At 47.0% G+C, this 15,661-nt stretch overlaps 1 protein-coding gene across 3 annotated transcripts in view; it reads right to left on the reverse strand.

The window, feature by feature from the left end:
• Positions 1–15,661, reverse strand: part of GFRA2 (GDNF family receptor alpha 2) — a 227,732-nt gene that overhangs the window by 178,608 nt on the left and 33,463 nt on the right. The window lies entirely within an intron of this gene.

A 15,661-nucleotide genomic window follows, 5' to 3' on the forward strand; every position in this document is an offset into this window, starting at 1 on the left:
AATATCTCCAAACATTGCTAAATCTCCCCTAGGAGGCAACATCTCAACCCGTTAAGAACCACTGCCTAAAAGGTTTAGAGAAGACAGTGTCCGGAAAAGATACAGGCTATACTTCTGACCATGAGAAAGGCCAGGCTTTCTCTCCCATCACCTCCCCAGCCCTACCTTAGCTAAGAGCAACAAATACAATGAATTTTTTTTTCTTTTGGCTGTGCTGGGACTTTGTTGCGACGCATGCAGACTTCTCTACTTTCGGTGCGCAGGCTTAGTTTCCCCGTGGCATGTGGCATCTTAGTTCCTCGACCAGCAACCAAATCTGAATCCCTTGCATTGCAAGGTCAATTCTTAACCACTGGACAACCAGGGAAGTTCCTATAATGAATTTCAGAAGGTAAAGAATCTGCCTGCAATGCAGGAGACCCAGGTTCGATCCCTAGGTCAGGAGGATCCCCTGGAGAAGGAAATGACTACCTGCTCCAGTATTCTTGCTTAGAGAATCCCATGGACAGAGGAGCTTGGTGGGCTATAGACCAAGGGGTCACAAAGAGTCAGACACGACTGAGCAACTAACACTTTGAATGGATTAACCCCCAATTGATTCTTGGGGCTTCCCGGGTAGCCCTAGTAGTAAAGAACCCACCTGCCAATGCAGGAGATGTAAGAGATGCAGGTTCAATCCCTGGGTCGGGAAGATTCCCTGGAGGAGGGCACAGCAACCCACTCCAGTATTCTAGCCTGGAGAATCCCCATGGACAGAGGAGCCTGGTGGGCTGCAGTCCATGGGGTTGCAACAAATAGGACATGAGTATGCAACTTAGCACGGCACAGCAAGGTCTGATTAAAAGCATATTCATCCTTGGTGCCAGCACTCACTGCACAGAAGTTTGGGACTAGTGATGGGATCAACTGGTAGAATCCATGAGCCTCAGATGCCAGATGTGTTAGAATCTTATCACTGGGACAGAAAAGGCAGGAGGGCAGTTGAAGGCTTGACGGAAGGGACTCAGAGGTAGAGTGGGCCCCACCACCATCCCGGGCCCAAATCACAGAATGCAATTTGAGTCCAATCGAGCTCCTATTGATGTCCATGGATCCAGTGAATACTCTCGCCCAGCAGGAGTCCTCACTGATTGCAGAGATCCATCTGGGTTTAAGCAGAACCCTAGGCAGTGCTTGGAGGTGCAGAAAACAGTCTTGGCTTCTAGAAAAGGTGGCAAAAGTTAGCCAGAGAGACAGTGCTCCAATCAACAAGACTGGAACTCAGACAGGCTCCATCCCAGGGGCAGACTGCTTGACCAGTCATGATCAGCAGAGCTCAGAGCAAGGCCAGAGCTCATGGGCACCTGGGGACACCAGGGACTCCCCCAGGACACACACAGTGGCAGTGGAGGAGCCACTGAAGCCCCCCATTGCCATTGACTCAGCTGTTAGACCCTGCTGGAAGGGAAAGAGCCTGGGTTAGGGAAGCTTCTCTTATACACCTCAGAGCCACACCATCCATCTCCACACTGCCGTCTTAGGAATCTTCTGGTTGATAAATTGCCCATTCCCCTTGAATGAAGAAATCACAGTAAAGTCCTCCACTGTCACTACATCAAGCTTGACATTTATGGGGTCCAAGGAAAGCCTCCAGCCAGAAAGTCTGCAGCATGAGCATGACACAGGGTAGACGGGGAGAAGGGGTGGCAGAAAGAGCTGGACTTTGGACTCTGCCTACCCTGCAATCCATCCCAGCTCAGCTGTGTACAGGCTGTTTTGCCGAAGGCAAGGAACTTATTCTCTCTGAGACTCAAGATTCTCCTGTCTAAAATGGAAGGAACAGGAGGTGCCGACATCAAAGGACTTTAGGATTAAATGAAATGACATACACAAGGCTTTGGCTCGGTGCCCAACACACGAAAAGTCCTCAAAAAATGTGCTTTCTTCTATGACATCCCCATGACATTCCAGGAGTGGCCCCCACTATAAAAGCCATCACACTGACACAGGGCACGGGGCTCCAGCTGCAGGATTCAAGAGAGTGCCCGCCCCAGGTGTCTGCATCAACTTCCAAAACAGCACCCCCAGCACTCACTTTATAGCTTCAGGGACTCAGAGAGCAGAGGAAGGACCACTGTAAGAGCATCCACCGTTGGTTCCTTCACGTCGCCTGGTACGCAACGGCCTTCAGTTTCACTTGTCGGGAGCCACGAGCTGTGCGCATGAAAAGCTTGTGCAGTATGTCCAGTCGAACTAGAAGCGGTGTGGCATCAGCTAGGCTCAGGGCTCCACAAGGAACAGTGAGCCTGCCCGCCCCAGCTCTGCACACCACCATTGGGCACAACCATTGAGGGCCAGAGTGCTTAATCCAGACTCCCAGGTTGGTGCCCCTGTTACCAGCAGCAAAGTCAGAGACCTGCAGTGTTAGCCCCTCTGGAAGAAGCCATGGGGCACAGCTTGGAAAGGAAACACGGGTCTAGCTTTGCATTAGAACAGCCCAACACCACCCTTATGGCAGAGAGTGAAGAGGAACTAAAGAGCCTCTTGATGAAAGTGAAAGAGGAGAATAAAAAAGCTAGCTTAAAACTCGACACTCAAAAAATGAAGATCATGGCATCCAGTGCCATCACTTCATGGCAAATAGATGGGGAAACAATGGAAATAGTGACAGACTTTATTTTCTTGGGCTCCAAAATCACTGCAGATGGTGACTGCAGCCATGAAATTAAAAGACACTTGCTCCTTGGAAGAACAGCTATGACTAACCTAAACAGCATATTAAAAAGCAGAGACATTACTTTGCCAACGAAGGTCTGTCTAGTCAAAGCTATGGTTTTTCCAGTTGTCATGTATGGATGTGAGAGTTGGACTATAAAGAAAATTGAGTCCTGAAGAATTAATGCTTTTGAACTGTGGTGTTGGAAAAGACTCTTGAGAGTCCCTTGAACTGCAAGAAGGTCAAACCAGTCAATCCTAAAGGAAATCAGCCCTGAATATTCATTGGAAGGACTGATGCTGAAGCTGAAACTCCAATATTTTGGCCACTGAAAATATACCCTGAGAAATGACTCATTTGAAAAGACCCTGATGCTGGGAAAGATTGAAGGCAGGAGGAGAAGGGGATGACAGAGGATGAGATGGTTGGATAGCATCACCAACTCAATGGACATGAGTTTGAGTAAGCTCTGGGAGTTGGTGATGGACAGGGAAGCCTGGCGTGCTACAGTCCATGGGGTTGCAAAGAGTCGCACACGACTGAGCAACTGAACTGAACCAAAGGCCAGTGCCAACAGATTTCCTCAAATAGCCTCAGAGAGATGGGGGTTTTCCTAGTTATTTATTTTTAATTGCATCACAATATTGTGTTGGCTTCTGCCATACATCAACATGAATCAGCCATAGGTATACATATGTCCCTTCCATCCTGAACCTCCCTCCCACCTTCCACCCCATCCCACCCCTCTAGGTTGTCACAGAGCACCAGTTAACTCCCTGCGCCATACAGCAAACTCCCACTGTTTATCTCTTTTGCATATGGTGAGAGTCCCTTATACTGCAAGGAGATCCAACCAGTCTATTCTAAAGGAGATCAATCCTGGATGTTCATTGGAGGGACTGATGCTAAAGCTGAAACTCCAATACTTTGGCCACCTCATGCGACGGGTTGACTCACTGGAAAAGACTCTGATGCTGGGAAAGGTTGGGGGCAGGAGGAGAAGGGGACGACGGAGAATGAGATGGCTGGATGGCATCACCGACTCTGTGGACATGGGTTTGAGTGTACTCAGGGAGTTGGTGATGGACAGGGAGGCCTGGCGTGCTGTGATTCATGGGGTCGCGGAGAGTCGGACACGACTGAGCGACTGAACTGAACTGAACTGAACGTATACACTTCCATGTTACTTTCTCCATTCGTCCCACCCTCACCTTCCCCCTCTGAGTCCACAAGTCTGTTCTCTAAGTCTGCATCTCCACTGCTACCCTGCAAATAGGTTCATCTGTACCATCTTTCTAGAGCCCGTATATATGTGTTAATATATAATAGTTGTTTTTCTCTTTCTGACTTACTTCACTCTGTATAATAGGCTCTAGATTCATCCACCTCATTAGAACTGACTCAAATGCATTTATGACTGAGTACTATTCCATTGTGTGTGTGTGTGTACCATAGCTTCTTTATTCATTCATCTGCTGATGGACATCTAGGTTGCTTCCATGTCCTAGCTATTGTAAATGGTGCTGCAATGAATATTGGGTGAATATACACGTGTCTTTTTTGATTATGGTTTTCTCAGGGTATATGCCCAGGAGTGGGATTGTTGCATATGGTAGTTTTATTCCTAGTTATTTTAAGGAATCTCCATACTGTGGCTGTATCAATTTACATTTACATGTGTCTTTTTGAAGAAAATCAGTGCCAAGTTACTTCGTACTAGGCATCCACTGCTTTCTTTCCTCACCTCCTTCTAGCCAACATCACACTTTATTGTTGAATATCTGTGTCCACCATTCAACTGTAAGCTCCATGAGAGCAGAGGCCATGGCCAGTTTGTTCTCTGCCATGTCCCCAGCACCCACTCCCTGTCTGATGGATGAATAATTAAAGATCTTGAGAATACAGACTGCATGGCATCTGGTCCCATCACTTCATGGGAAATAGATGGAAAAACAGTGGAAACAGTGTCAGACTTTATTTTTTTGGGCTCCAAAATCACTGCAGATGCTGATTGCAGCCATGAAATTAAAAGACGCTTACTTCTTGGAAGGAAAGTTATGACCAACCTTGATAATATATTAAAAAGCAGAGACATTATTTTGCCAACGAAGGTCCGTCTAGTCAAGGCTATGGTTTTTCCAGTGGTCATGTATGGATGTGAGAGTTGGACTGTGAAGAAAGCTGATCGCCGAAGAATTGATGCTTTTGAACTGTGGTGTTGGAGAAGACTCTTGAGAGTCCCTTGGACTGCAAGGAGTCCATTCTAAGGGAGATCGATCCTGGGTGTTCATTGGAAGGACTGATGCTAAAGCTGAAACTCCAATACTTTGGCCACCTCGTGCGACGAGTTGACTCACTGGAAAAGACTCTGATGCTGGGAAAGGTTGGGGGTGGGAGAAGAAGGGGACGACAGAGAATGAGATGGCTGGATGGCATCACCGACTCTGTGGACATGAGTTTGAGTGAACTCCGGGAGTTGGTGATGGACAGGGAGGCCTGGCGTGCTGTGATTCATGGGGTTGCGGAGAGTTGGACACGACTGAGCGACTGAACTGAACTGAAAGGGTCTTTGAAAAGACAAAGCTTGGGATGTCATTAAATTGGGTGATTTGGGACTTCCTTGGTGGTCCAGTGTTTAAAAATCTGTCTACTGGTGCAAGGGACATGGATTCAACCCTTGGTCGGAAAAGATCCCACATGCCGTGTGCCACAACTACTGAAGCCCATGCACCTAGAGTCTGTGCTGCGCAACAAGAGAATACACTGCAGTAAGAAGCCCACACATTGCTATTAGAGAGTAGCCCCTCCTCACCGCAACCAGAGAAAGCCATGAGCCACAAGAAAGACCCAGCGCAGCCAAAGATAAATAAACAATTTTAAAAATCGGGTGATCTGGAAACATTTCATGAACTCAATGGTTATTATTGTCACTGCTAACACCTAATGGTTCGGTGAGACTGTGAAGACTGAGGTGCCTTATGACACAGCAGGACCTGCACACACCAGTCCAGCAGTGAGTCAGCTCCACCCTCTTGAGGACCTGGTCCAAACTCCTGTGGAGAGGAAATCCACAGAAATACTGCCAGGGACCCACAGATTCCCTCATCACTCACTGAGGAACATTTGGATGGAGTTAAGAACCCTAAAATGCAAGGCATGCACTGCCCCTAGAACTCCCCAGGCAACAAGAACTCCAGGTGGAGAACCATATTCTGATACTGGCCTGATTTTGAAATCAATAAAAGATGAACCCACAAAAGGTGTTCACAAGATCCCACACCTTGTGCACACATCAGGCATCCTAGGCAAAGAGGAGAGGAATGTGGCATTGGCCCTCAGTGCCACCTGCTTAGACTACCACACAGTCTGCAGCAGCCACTGCTTGCCTCTCCCACCGCCAGGTAGCGACCTTACTATCCACAACCTGCTTGTTTTCAAAACTAAAGAATAGCTTCCAGCCTTCCTGAGGCAAACACATCTCTAGGATGTTTTCCTTCCTTAAAAAGCAACAGTCACAAAACCAGTGTAACTCCTATAACTAAGAAGATGTCCATGGTATTGGACTCACCATCTTGGGGACGCTTCCAGGAATGTCAATTAATTATGGAGCTCTAGGTCCACACGGGATATTATAATAAACAGAATTCACCATTTCCGACCAGCAGTGCTCCACCTAACCCCACCCGGGGTTGTGCTCAGCCATGAGATGCCAGCAGGAACTGATAAGCCAATTGCTTTTGACTGGAGAGCAACATCATCTGGGCACAAATTGATAAAGAAGCCCTAGAGATTATCACAAAAGTCAAGAAGCCTTAAAACTAAATCTATGTCCTTGCAATTATAAACCTTTTCTGCAAATCTTTCCCAAGGATGCGCCTTCCTTCTTAATTATGTTACAATGTATGCATCCCTGAAATGAGAGGCTCCACTCAGCATTTATGACTATATGCTTATCTTTCAGCCTGAAGATGCGTTTTCACATGCTGATGTGCTGAACTGTCTACTCCGCCATGTTCCAGAAAACTGCCCCTGAAAACACCCCAGAAAGGGGAGAGATGACCGCAGAAATGGAGGTGTAGATGAGACATGGTGAGGAGTGTAGTCAAGGCACAAGTGCTTCAGAGAGAAATGGTGAAAAAGAACCCATTCCCCTAAAGGAGGAAAGACCCCCTCCCCCAGTTTGAGCAGCAGAACAGACTAGGGGGACGTTTAGTACAGGAGCAGATTTGAAAAACTGAGACAGAGAAATGTAATACATACTTCTGTTTTTATGATACTCACAAGCTGATGGGGGAAGGGCAATGCCCAAGGTGGCATGAGTGGTAAAGAACCCACTTGCCAGTGCCAGAGATGGAAGAGATGAGAGTTTGATCCCTGGGTGAGGAAGATCCCCTGAAGAAGGAAATGGCAACCCACTCCAGTACTCTTGCCAGGAGAATCCCATGGACAGAGGAGCCTGGCAGGCTACAGTCCATAGGGTCACAAAGAGTCAAATACAACTGAAGCATCTTAGCACGCAATGTCCAAGAAATTTACAAGTTAAATATCCAAATAAGCCATGCAGATCATGTGCTATAGGAACTCAGAAGAGAGTTGACTAGAAGCTTTGGTAGCCAGCAGGGAACCTTACACAGAGTGGAGTTTGGACAGCAGACGACTGGTGTCTCTTAAAGGATTTTTTCAATGGACTGTGAAGTGGGGTGATATTAAGGCTCAGAGGAGGCTGGAAAATGACCCTCCAGGGCAATGGGGAAAGGACAGGCACGGGGCTGGGCAGAGACTGGAAGAAACCCGCGAGGCATACTGAATGAAGGACTATGAATGCAAACTCTACCGGCAGGGTGACTTTACGACCTGGTTTGCCTGGTCAGTCCAAGTTTACTTCCACTGTCCCACTATGATTATTAATGGTGCTCCCTTACACCTTCAAAAGTCTCCCAATTTAAATGAAAAATTATACAGTCACCTAGGGGGAAGGATCTTTGGGCAGTAACCTACTACTGATGGCTCAGGCAGTTAAGAATCTGCTAGCAATGCAAGAGACACAAGTTCGGTTCATGGTCAGGGGAGATTTCACATAGCGTGGAGCAACTAAGCCCGTGCGCCACCATTTCTGAGCCTGTCCTCTGGAGCCTAGGAATAGCAACAAGACAAACCACTGCAAAGAGAAGCCCATGCACCGCAACTACAGAGGAGAGCCCGCTCACTGCAACTAGAGGAAAGCCTGCGTAGCTTTTCTCTACTTCTCCCCTCCACTAGGCCTCTAACACACCCTCTAAATATGTGAACCGTGAACTTCCAGATGTTCAAGCAGGTTTTAGAAAAGGCAGAGGCACCAGAGATCAAATTGCCAACATCTGCTGGATCATGGAGAAAGCAAGAGAGTTCCAGAAAAACATCTATTTCTGCTTCATTGACTATGCCAAAGCCTTTGACTGTGTGGATCACAAGAAACTGTGGAAAATTCTGAAAGAGATGGGAATACCAGACCACCTGACCTGCCTCTTGAGAAACCTGTATGCAGGTCAGGAAGCAACAGTTCGAACTGGACATGGAACAACAGACTGGTTCCAAATAGGAAAAGGAGTACGTCAAGGTTGTATATTGTCACGCTGCTTATTTAACTTATATGCAGAGTGCATCATGAGGAATGCTGGGCTGGAAGAAGCACAAGCTGGAATCAAGATTGCTGGGAGAAATATCAATCACATAAGATACGCAGATGACACCACCCTTATGGCAGAAAGTGAAGAGGAACTCAAAAGCCTCTTGATGAAAGTGAAAGAGGAGAGTGAAAAGGTTGGCTTGAAGCTCAACATTCAGAAAACAAAGATCATGGCATCTGGTCCCATCACTTCATGGGAAATAGATGGGGAAACAGTGGAAACAGTGTCAGACTTTATCTTTTTGGGCTCCAAAATCACTGCAGATGCTGATTGCAGCCATGAAATTAAAAGACGCTTACTCCTTGGAAGGAAAGTTATGACCAACCTAGATAGCATATTAAAAAGCAGAGACATTACGTTGCCAACAAAGGTCCGTCTAGTCAAGGCTGTGGTTTTTCCCGTGGTCATGTATGGATGTGAGAGTTGGACTGTGAAGAAAGCTGAGTGCCGAAGAATTGATGCTTTTGAACTGTGGTGCTGGAGAAGACTCTTGAGAGTCCCTTGGACTGCAAGGAGATCCAACCAGTCCATTCTAAAGGAGATCAACCCTGGGTTGGAAGGACTGATGCTAAAGCTGAAACTCCAATACTTTGGCCACCTCATGCGAAGAGCTGACACACTGGAAAAGACTCTGATGCTGGGAGGGATTGGGGGCGGGAGGAGACAGGGACGACAGAGAATGAGATGGCTGGATGGCATCACCGACTCAATGGACATGAGTTTGAGTGAACTCCGGGAGTTGGTGATGGACAGGGAGGCCTGGCGTGCTGTGATTCATGGGGTCACAAAGAGTTGGACACGACTGAGAGACTGAACTGAACTGAACTGAACTGAACAGGGACTCTGAGATCATGCAGCTACCACCCCACCCTGAGGGAGATTTTCCAGCCGAGACACATGCACGTCCTCATTCCCACCAGAAGCCTCCCCATCCCGCAGACCCCAGACCCTTTCTTTCTCCAGTCGCCGTCCCCTAGAAATCCTTGGCTTCCCCCATCAAAGGAAAGGGTTAATTTAAATTGAAAAGATAAAAAGATGTGATCAGAACAAGAGACTCCAGGAGCAACTGAAAAGATACCCCACAGACTGGGAGTAGATGGCCGCCACGTGTGCATTCAAGAATGAATTTGTAACCCATGGCTCATTCGTGTTGATGTTTGGTAGAATCAAAGAAATATTGTGCAGTAATTATCCTTCCATTAAAAATAAATAAATTTTTAAAAAAGAAAAAAATAAGCAGAGTGCCAATAATAAAAATAATAAAGAATGAATTTGTAATCACAAAATATAAAAATATCCCTGGGATTTTGCCAGTGGTCCAGTGTCTAAGATGCCATGCTCCCAACATAAGGAGCCCAAGTTCAATCCCTAGTCAGGAAACTAGATCCCACATGTCACAACTAAACCCAGGTCAGCTGAATAAATTTTTTTTAAATTTTACTCATTTATTTATTTTTGGCTGTATTGGGTCTTCATTGCTTTGCAGGCTTTTCTCTAGTTGTGGCAAGTGGGCGCTACTCTCTAGTTGCGGTGCGTGGGCTCTCTTGTTGCTGTCCCCAGGCTCCAGAGGACAGGCTCAGAAGTTGTAGCACATGGGCTCAGTTTCCACACTCTATGTGGAATCTTCCCTGATCATGAACCGAACCCATGTCTCCTGCATTGCAAGCAGATTCTTTACCACCTGAGCTACCAGGGAAGCCCTACTTGGACAAGTTTCCTCTCCCTTTGATGGTGGCAGAGGAGAAGACAGTTTTCATCCACCAGATTGACAAAGATTAAAAATGTTTGATACAACCCAATATAACAGGTATGACTTTGTTCTGCAACACTCTGGTGCCAGAAATGTCACATTACTCATTTGTCTAAATGCAGCTAAACATGATGACAAACCCCCACTCTCCAGGATTGGCAAAAAAAAAATTCAATCTTAGTCATGATTTGGAGGCCCCTCTCCCTCGTGAAGATCATACTAACTAAAGGCCTGGGGGATGGGGGCTATACATTCAAACAAGAGGGGCCAGAGGTACTGGACTTCAGCCTGTCATGGGCACCACTAAGACATCCATTGTCCCAGCCAACATATTCCTTCAAAGGCAACAGTTCCACGCCCTCTGTGCCAGACTCAGAGCTCCCAAGATCACATCACTTAGCTCTGTCTCCTGGAATCCGGAATCTACCCTATCAGAGATCTAGCAGCCTGCCAAGTCCTTGTGTAAGTCCAGAACAGGTTCCTGGGATGCATGGAGACCTGCCACCCCAACCCCACTCCAGGTCACCTCCCCAAACCCTATCAATACCAAAACAGCAGGAGACTGGGGGGTATAAGCCCCTTTAGATGGCCACCCTGACATACTGTTGAATTTTGAGGAAAACAGCTACCATAGACTGAACTGTCTTCCCCCACAATACATATTGAAGCCCTAATCCTCCAGTGGGATTTTTGTGAAAAGAGGGCTTTTGAAGAGGTAATTAGGGTAAATGAGGATACCCAGGTGGTACAGTGGTAAAGAACCTGCCTACCAATGCTGGAGACACAGGAGATGGGGGTTCGATCCCTGGTCAGGAAGATCCCCTGGAGGAGGGCATAGCAACCCAGTCCAGTATTCTTGCCTGGAGAATCCCATGGACAGAGGAGCCCGGTGGGCTAACATCCATAGGGTCACAAAGAGTTGGATGTGACTTAGCAACTGAGGATATAAGGGTCAGGCCCTGATCCAATGGGACTGCTGTTCTTACAAGAAGAGGAAGGGCCACCAGGAACGTACACCACAGAGAAAAGGCCGTGTGAGGACATGGTGAGAAGGCGGCCACCTACAAGCCGAGGAGAGGGGCCTCGGGAGAAGCCAACCTTGCCAGCACCTGGATCTGGGATTTCCAGCCTCCAGAATTGTGAAAAATAGACTTCTGTTGTCTAAGCTACCCGGTTTGTAGTATTTATGGCAAATCTAGCAGACTAATACAACAGCTAAGCCTGTGCGTGTGTGTGTGTGTGTGTGTGCGTGTGTGTGTGTGTGTGTGAAATAAAAGCAGCAATCCTAGAGTCCAGGCAGGGGACAGTCCTCACCCTGGGTGGTGGCTTTCATGTCCTGTGGTGGCCTGGCTTTCGATCAGGTTGAACCTTTAGTCTGAGTTAAATGCCTCAGGGACTAGAAGAGGGTGCGGGGCAGGATGGAAGCACTGGGCTTTTCATCCATACTGCAGGAGGAAGGTTGGTGTGACCATATTTTTAGCCAATCATCTGGGAAATGTTCCCCGATGATTATTTCTGGCAATGGGATTATAAAGGGGTTGTATTTTCTTTGATGTATCCTTGTTTCCTCAATTTTCTAGGTGAACACAAATTGCTTCAGCAATAATTGAAAATAGTAAGTTATGAACTTTGAAAATGTCTACCATTCTTCCGGGCCCACGTCCAAAGCCAAAAGCTCCATGTGCTGCACCCCCACAGCTGAACGCATGAGCCTTTTCTGCCCTGAAAGTCCGTGGGAGTCGGACTTCGCTGCTTCCTCCGTCTGGGCTGCAGTTATTTCTGTGCGTGATTTTGCTGACTGCTAGCCACCCACCACCTGCAGCCCCCAAACAGTGCCCTGACTGCCTCTGTGGTCACTGCAGAGCTTGGCCTGGTCTGGCCATATTAATATTAAGCACTTTTTCTTTTTTTTTAAATTAGGACATAGCTGCTTTATAGGGTTTCCCAGGTGGTACTAGTGGTCAAGAACCCACCTGCCAATGTAGGCCAGTGTAAGAGACTGGATTTGATTCCTGGGTTGAAAGGATCCCCTGGAGGAGGGCATGGCACCCACTCCTGTACTCTTGCCTGGAGAATCCCATGGACAGAGGAGCCTGGTGGGCTATATTCCATGGTGTCACAAAGAGTGGGACACAACTGAGCAACTAAACAACAACAGCAACAAACTATAAAGTACTGGCCTGTCCATTAAGCTGCCCTTTCCCCACCCCAGCCCCCTCCTCACCAAGTTGTCCCCTGGGAACCGGAAGCCTGGCTGTGACAACAGTCACCTGGGACCAGGTAGGTCCCAAAGTTCAGAGGGAACATCAAGATCCAGTTGACTTTACTCTCACACGTAACTTCTGATTCCATTCTGAGCCAGCCGAGGCCGCGGAGTAATCGAATTAGGCAAATATTATGGGGAAGAAAATGGGCCTGTAAGTAGCTTAAAGTGATGGAAATGACCTGAAGGTGGCCATGCAAATGGTCTGTATAATATCCTGTAATAACCCTGTCCAGGCAGCCCGAGGAGGCAGGCTTCCAATAATGAGGTGTCTGATTAGAATAATGTTCAGTGGGAGAATGTGTGAGTGTCCGCATAAATCAGTCCTGGAGAGCCTCCCCAATTAGCCGGGAAGAAGACAGGCAAGGTGGGTGCCGACACCGCACTGGAAAGGAGGCTGCCGGGCAAGCTGCAGAGATAGGGGAGAAAATGAATCAGCCCCAAAACCATCATGACATTTTCTAGCACTCTACAGTTTATAAAGCCTTATCCTGTGCAGTATTGCACCTGGGCCTCACACACCTGTTCTCAAGATTAAATGAGGTAATGGTGTCTTGTGAGATCATTAATGGTCTGTTTGGGTCATGGCCTTTACCGTGCCAGCACCCAGCATGATGCCTGGCACATAGCAGTTGTCCAATAAACAGAAGCTAGGGACTTCCCTGGTGGTCCAGTGGCGAGTACTCCACACTCCCAATGCAGGGGGCCCGGGTTTGACCCCTAATCAGGGAATCAGATCCCACATGCCACAACTAAAGGTCTCACATGCCACAGGGAAGACTGAAGACCCCATGTGCTGCAACTAAGGCCCGACGCAGCCAAATAAATAAAGATAAATATTTACTTTAAAAAATAAATAAACTGAAGCTCTTAAGGATCCCAGAGCACAGAGGTGACAGTTCTCCAATCTGCTTTTCTCCCTATTTGTTTGGGGGACTCTAGGCTCGCATACATCCTCAGGGAGCTTTCTTTCCCTTTCTCTGCTCCCCAGACATTGAGGGGTAGATTAGCACTGTCTTCAGCAGATATCCAATTGAGAGATGTTAGTTTCTGTCTTGGCGTTTCCCAGGTGGCGTAGTGGTAAAGACTCTGCCAGCCAGTGCAGAAGACACAAGAGACGCAGGCTCAGTGGGTTCCACCCTTGGTCGGGAAGATCCCCTGGAGGAGGAAGTGGCTACCCACTCCAGTATTCCTGTCTGGAGAATCCCATGGACAGAGGAACCTGGCGGGCTGCTGCTCCTGTAGTCACAAAAAGTCGGACACAGCCGAGCAACTGAGCACGCACACACAGCTTCCGAATTAATCCTCCCGTCTCCACCCTGGCTGACAAGAAACTAGGCAGGATGCTTCAATAGGCCCCACGAGACACCTCACTCCATTCAGTAACTGGCATAGACTACAATGTGGCACTCATTCATTTATATATACTCATATATGATTATTGAGGATCCAATACAGGCCGGGGCCAGGCACCAGGAGGAAGAGAAGAAAATGGAGCAAACCAGTAGCTGTGGGAGCCCAGGCCTGGCAGAGGACATCCAGCCTGTGGTCACACCCCCTTTCAGGGATACCAGAGTCAAGGGACCACAGCAGGGGACAGTCAGGGAGCAGGACTAAGCCACATAGCCTCAGGGGAGAAGCACTTCTAGAACCCTCTAGAACCCTTGGAAAACTTACCAAGGTCTCCACACTCACTCCACTGTAGGCCCCACAACTCACTTCTAACAAACAACTCCTTTCTCCCTGTCTCACAGAGGAAGAAACAGGCCCAAAGAAATTAAGCCAACTTCCTGAAGATACAGCCAAAAAGCAAAAACTTGGCTTTGACCCAGGGTTTCAGACTCTAAATCTGATCTTTTCCATGTGAACAACTGTATGCAGTCATTGAACACAGGGGCGCACCCAGAGCCTCACTTTCTAGCTCTGTGTGTGATCACTCACACTTAAATGAGTGCTTGGTGTCCACAAACGCAAACTCAGGCGTGGACACAGCTCCACGCGCATGTGAGCACCAAGCAACCCCCCAGCATGGACCTGACCTCTTGGGCTCTGACCTTCTGATGTCAAAGTGTAGAAATTTGGGAGAAGTGGTTAAAGGGCCAAAACAGGGGTCCAGGAACTACATCCTCTGGGTCCTGAAGTGCTGGGCTACATATGAGGCTTCTGGGGAAGTCTAGACCAAGATGGGGAAAACCTGACCTTGTTATAACCACTCAAAGCTCAAACAAATTTGAAGATTCCTCATAAATAATCCATCGTGCATGAATGTGCTACCTGCTTGAATGGGTGAACGGATGAAGGAACGAATGTTGCCTCAAGCTTTAGTCGGCTCAGACTCCCACAGCAGACCTCAGACATTGCAGGTTTAGTTCCAGACAATGACAATAAAGTGAGTATCACAATGAAGGAAGTTACATGAATTTTTTTTAGATTTCCCAATGCATAGAAAAGTTGTGTTTACACTACACTATAGTCTATTAAGTGTGCAATGGCATTTTCTCTAAATATATATATATATATATATATATATATATATATACACACATCTTAATTTTTTTAATATTTTAAGGACTTCACAGGTAGTCCAGTGATTAAGACTCTGAGCTTCCACTGCATGGGGGCTGGGTTTGATCCTTGGTCAGGGAATTAAGATCCCACATGACACTCAGCCAAAAAAAATTTTTTTTATTGCTACAAAACGCAAAGCCATCACATGAGTCTTCAGTGTGTCATAATCTTTTTGCTGGTGAAAGGTCTTGCCTTGATATTGATGACAGCTGACTGATCACAGCGGTAGTTGCTGAAGGCTGGGGTGGTCATGGCAATTTCTTTAAATAAGACAAAAATAAAGTTTTGCAACATCGATTGACACTTCACTTGTACACTTAAAGGCCATTGTAGGGTTATTAATTGGCCTAATTTTTCAATATTTCTGTGTCTCAGGGAAAAGGGAGGCTTGAGGAAAAGGAGAGAAATGGGGAAGGGCCAGTCAGTGGAGCATCCAGAACACACACAACATTCTCTAAGTTCACAATCTTTTATGCATGTGGTTTAATGCCCCAAAATGATTACAATAGTTACAACAAAGATCACTGGTCACAGATCACCATAAAAAAATAATAGTAATGAAAATATTTGAAATATTTTGAGAACTACCAAAATGTAACCCAGACATGAAGTGAGCAAACGCTGTGGAAAAAATGGCACTAATGCAGAGTTGCCACAAACCTTCAACTTGTCAAAAAATGCAGTATCTGTAATAAGTACAATTAAACAAGATGTGCATA

The sequence above is a fragment of the Moschus berezovskii genome, chromosome 7, assembly GCF_049115385.1.
Source record: "Moschus berezovskii isolate FMDL1 chromosome 7, NW_MosBer_1.0, whole genome shotgun sequence".
NCBI classification, from domain to species: Eukaryota; Metazoa; Chordata; class Mammalia; order Artiodactyla; family Moschidae; genus Moschus; species Moschus berezovskii.